The following is a 6,000-nucleotide window of genomic DNA, read 5'->3' as shown; positions in this document are numbered from 1 at the left end:
CTTCTTAACTAAGGCTGTTTCATTTTGGTATATTTTGAAGATTATCCTTCTATCATTATATTTCAGACCAGCCTTCTTCAGAATTCTAAACATTTCTGGCCATACAACATTGTCAAATGCCTTTTCGAGGTCTACGAAGGCTATAAATACTTGTTTGTTTTTGGAAATTTGTTTCTCAATTATTAGTCTTAAAGATAAGATTGCTTCCCTCGTCCCTACACCGCTTCTAAAACCGAATTGGTCTTCACTTAGAGTGCTATTCAATTGGTTTTCAACTCTTTTCAAAATTATTCTTATTAGAATTTTTGATGCGTGTGAAAGAAGACTGAGTGTTCGATGGTTTTCACAGTCCATAGTAGATGCTTTCTTAGGTATGGGGAATATGATGCATTTCTGATAGTCTTCAGGAACTTCACCTGTTTTGTATATTTTCTGTATGAGTGGCTTAGTAGGACGTGAAATAGCTAATGCTGAAATAGCGAAACTGTTAGACAGTTACTCAGACAGTTCACGCTTGTAAACTGCTAACCGGAATAACATACATAGGAATAGAGAGAAAAATTGTAGGAAGACTAGATGAGGATCAGTTTCGTTCCATGAATGGTAAACGTATCATAAATGTAGTGCTGATATCGCGCTTAATAATGTAAGGCAAATTGAGGAAATATTAGGATACCTATCTCGCATTTGTAGACCTGGAGAAAGTCTACGACAATGTAAGATGAAATAATTTGTTCCTACTCTTTAAAACATCAAAACTGAAGTACAGATACAGATGAATAAACTAAAACATTTACAAAACCAAAGACAGAGTAATAAAACTGAAACGTCAAAAAAGATATGTGCTTGTAAAGAACGGTTTAATGTAGGATCATTCAAAGAGTTATTTAACTCGTACGTCACAGAAGTGAAATCAAATTTCTGAAGAGGAATCTAAGTTCAAGAGGAAAAGATATCAATGATAAGTATCGCCAATAACATATCACTTCTCGCTGGATGAAAGGAAGACTCAAGAGGTCTCTTGAAAAGAATGGAGAGTATATGTAGCAAGGTATCTTAAAGGTAAACAAAGCAACGACAAATGTGAAAGAAGGTAGCAGAAAGTAGAATAACGACTTGATCAGCATCAAAATTGGAAACGGCACAACAATGAAAAATTTGTCCTACCTCGTAAGATTAAACAGGATGAACGAAGCAACGAAGTAACAGTAACAGATTTTCACAGACGAGAAAAGCTTTCTTCAGTAAAAGGTCATTACTGGTATCAGCTACTGGTGAAAGAAGTAATGGAAGCGTAAATGTGAAGCGCAACATTGTATGAAAGGGAAACGTGGACCATCTATAACCTGGGAGAACACTCTCGAAGCATTTCAAATGTGAAGCAATCGAAGAATGTAAAAAAGTAAACAGATAATGGACTAAATGAACAAGTAAGCAGAGAACACGTGAGAAAATTAGCCTATGGAAGACTGCTACCAAAAGAAGGAACAGGTTAATGGGACCTCAAATACGGCATCCAGAAATAGTTAACATGGGACTGGAAGTATCAGCAGAGGGGAAAATAACAGGGACAAAGACAACAATGTGCAAAGCGGTTTGTAGATGATGTTGGATGTAGTTACATAGACATCAACACGGAAGTACAACAGTGTTTAGAGGATTAATGTATTGCGTTATGCATTCGAATTACAAGGCCATCATTAGACTTTAACTGACTATCGGCGTCTAAGATGTTACATTGTTTGCAAACAACACTAGAAAAGACGTTACACGTTTAGATCGAGGCACGAAGACACGGTAAATGACATCTTTGATAGTGTGGTGGTAAAGCGTTTAAAAGGAATTAGGCTGGCTGACACGAAAGCTGGTAGTGGTTGCAGAATTGTGATTCCACATCTGCCAAGCGCGCACAGAGTGAGGGCCACAGCTGCCAACCAGTCCCAAGGCCTTCACTCAACAAACAAAGGCCGAGCGCTGTCTGCTGGAAGCCCTGTAAATCAACAGGCATCTCGCCCACAGCAGTCCTGATCTAACCTTAAATGACCAAACACACCTTAATACTTCTCCTCTTCTAAACTTGACATAATCCTCTGTTTCCCATTACTTCGCACGCTTCATATCCCTCTAGTTTCCTGTATATATTCATTTCTGTTTATCTTATTGAGGTTTGTTGTGTACTCCATATATTTTGTTGTAACAATTTATTAATTTATTAAATAAAATCTTTTAGGGTAAAAATCTTTTTATGCCTAGACCGCAATTTTCCTATTATAGTTAAAATACGATAACTAGTTTCGGTTGCTACCTGCAGGTAGCAGGTAGCAACCATCTTCAGATCGTTGAAAATGTGAAAGGGCGATGAATAAGCACTGGAAAGCTACATTAGCTGTAGTCATGCGATAACATACATTCATAGGTACCAAAACAATAACAGTATGTAGCTTAAAAACATCACCGTGAGCTGACCGAGTTGTAGACAGTGATCTCGCAGGATGACGGTAACGTAGGAAAATGTACAATTCCATAAGTAAAAGTTGGAGCAAAAGCTGATTACTTGCAATAGTATAGCAAGGAATAAGCTTTTGATCCAACTTTTACTCATGCAATTGGACATGTTCCTATATTACCGACATCCTGCGAAATTATGTTCTACAACCTGCCTGGCTCACGGTGATGTTTTTAAACTACATTCTGTTATTGTTTTGGTACTTACGAATGCATATTATTGCATGACGATAGCTAATTATGCTTTCCAGTGCTTATTCACCGCCTTTTCACATACTTAACGATCTGAAGATGGTTGCAGATAGCAACCGAAACTATTTGTCACACTTTAATTGTGATAGGAAAATTGCGGACTAGGGATTAAAAGCTTTTATTTTATTTAATACGCTACAATAAGACCGCCGTCTCCTCCCTGACAATGTCAGGCTTCACTAACAGTTGTGTCCGCCACCGTGGAATCAACAATCAACTTGCACGGATGGCTTGTGACGCCCGCCCAGACCAAACGCAACGAACATTACCGAAAAAAAAAGTGATTAGCGCGAAAGAATGTCAGTCCTAACGGCCCGGTTTCGATTTCCGGCTGGGCCGGAGATTTTCTCCGCTCAGGGACTGGGTGTTGTGTTGTCCTAATCATCATCATTTCATCCCCATCGACGCGCAAGTCGCCGAAGTGGCGTCAAATCGAAAGACTTGCACCCAGCGAATGGTCTACCCGACGGGGGGGTATAGTCACGCGACATTTACTAACAGTTATAAATTCTTTCTTTTAATTGGTTTTTGTATCACTGTCCATGTTTAATACCTCTTCAATTACCCTTTTCGATCACTAATTTTAGTTTACTGTGTTTGTTTAATGTAAACTGTTATGTAGGCACGGTTTTCCAGTTTAGTATTAATGTTTTTCCTGTTTGCTCCATTTATATTTATTTATTGTTCAACTACTTATCTTATAAACTGCATTGCCACCACTCTGCCAAAGATGTCATTTTCTGTGTCTTTGTGCCTCACTCCATATGTGTAACATCTAACTTATTTGCCAACGATATTCAGTTAAAGTCTGATGAAGGCTTTGCAAGCCGAAAACCGGTTAAAGCAACACATTAATCCTCAGGACGTAAGCAGTATAGTGCTTCTCATTCATTATAATGATGTTTTACCAAGAACCGATGAAGGAATCAGCATTAGTAAAAGGTAGAGAAAGATGGAAGGCAGCATGAAATCAGTCGATAGGCGGATGCCTGAAGGAAAAGTGTAAATTCTCTGAGAATCATCGTGGCTGTTGGTCAGTTTACAGACCGAACGTATAGTCTGATTAAAATTGCTTGATAGTTGACACTTCACGCGTTGGAACTGGTTTCCTCCAACCAAAGCGCTCAACATCACTCTCGAATCGTTCACCGTTGCCAAACCGTCACAACAATTGGTCAATTCGCTTCCAATTCCTTGCCCGGCATTCTTTCTTAATGTTTATCGGGCACATTTATTTCGTACTTCATCATACAAGATAACCACACCACAAACAACACACACACATAACGATGCTAATGAAATACACACGTTTCATAGACAGTGCTAACTAAATACTACTGTATACCTCCGCACAAGACGCGAGTCAGCGTCACATATGCGGTTATCATAATCACAGAGCTTGACTTACATTCGATAAGCATCGTATGACATTACGTGAAACTGAGTTTTTGAAGGCTGCAATTCATCATTGCGACTGGGCGATCGTAGTAAGGAAAAAAAAACTTAGCTTTGTTCTTTAGCGCAATGGTTAACGTAAAAACCTGCGATGTTGTTGATGGTCACATGTCGTGAATTGAATGAAAACAGTTTGAGCATCATTTTTGTCCCATTTATAGGTTTAAATTTTTTTTCCAACTCTTTGCCGCTTCACTTCCACTATCAAATGCCTTTTTTATTTGCTCTTGTTTTTCTATCATTCTTTTCTCCCCCGGAATCCGCCTGTGTGGTCTCCAATCTGCACCCAAGGGCCAACGAAGACTGCCCATTGATCGGTAACTAGACAGCTCATGTAACCAATGACAGCTTTTAGCGCTGAAACTTAACTTTTAAATAAAGCGATAGTAATTTTGGTTCTGCCGCAACTATTGACCACCCCTTTCTCGGATACTCGCACTTCAGTTGGTTGTAGTTAGCTTAGGACTAAGGCGCTGCAGTCATGGACTGTGCGGCTGGTCCCGGTGGAGGTTCGAGTCCTGTCTCGGGCATGGGTGTGTGTATTTGTCTTTAGGATAATTTAGGTTAAGTAGTTTGTAAGCTTAGGGACTGATGACCTCAGCAGTGAAGTTCCATAAGATTTCACACACATTTAAACATTTTTTTTAAGTTCAGGGCTATAAAATGCGTCTCCTGGCGCAGTTCAGTCACTGGCTGTCGACAGAGTATCTCGCATTTCCGACATACCCGATAAGCCAAAACATTGTGTCCACTGCCCACCGCAAGGTTGAATGCGTTTTGGTGGTGTTGCGGGCACCAAACGCAGTAAGGAAAGAATGCTAACGGAAGAGATACGAATGAGCAGTCATTACAGCGAAGATAACGGGACGCAAATGCGGAAATCCACTGACATAAGTGGTTTTAACAAATGACACATTGTTGTGGCGCCGCGGCAGGAAACGTGAATCTCTCAAAACGGCGAAGCTGGTCGCCTGTGAACGTATTACTGTCGTGAGCACATTTGAAAAGTGGTTGAAGGATGGTGAAACAACCAGCAAGCCTATGCTATTGGACGGCGACGTGTCATCACAAAACGCAGAGGTCCCACTGTGTAATCCAGGATAGGCAGCGATCTGTGGCAGATCTGACGACAGGGTATAATGCTGATGCAGGCACAAGTGTTTCAGAGAACGCCGTTCAAAGGCCATTGTTGAACATGAAGCTCCACATCAAACGACCCCTACATGTTCCTGTGTTGACCCAACGACATCGTCTACAGTGGGCACAGCAATTTTCGCCGTGGATCAATAGAAACATGTTGCTTGTCGAATGAATCGCATTCCTTGTTACACGAGGCCGATGGTTGGGTCCTTGCACCCCGTCATCCAGGTGAATGGCTACACGAAACATGCACCGCACCATAGAAGTGAGGGCAGAATTATACTCTGAGTTGGGCTTCCGTGGGATCTGTGGAGGTAACTGAAAGCACCATGTTAGCAGTTAACTACGTGAACATTATTGCGGACCACCTGCATTGCTTCGTGCTTGAAGTCTTCCCCTACGGCGATGACATCTTCCAGGACAACTGTCCTTGTTGTAATGTCAGAATCGTACTACAGTGGCTTGAGCGAAAACACATTGATGTCTTGACCAACAAATGAGCCTGATCTGTAGCCATTGGAACACCTTTCGGTCGCCAGCTGCGTGCCTGTAGCCCACCATCTCGTAATCTGCGTTAAGGGGGGTAAGACGTCAAACGGGCCGACTTGGAGCAGGAGAGGCACCACAGGACATTTCAATTTCCACTGT

Source organism: Schistocerca americana, chromosome 6 (assembly GCF_021461395.2).
Source record: "Schistocerca americana isolate TAMUIC-IGC-003095 chromosome 6, iqSchAmer2.1, whole genome shotgun sequence".
Taxonomy (NCBI): Eukaryota; Metazoa; Arthropoda; class Insecta; order Orthoptera; family Acrididae; genus Schistocerca; species Schistocerca americana.
Note: the sequence above shows the minus strand (reverse complement) of the source record.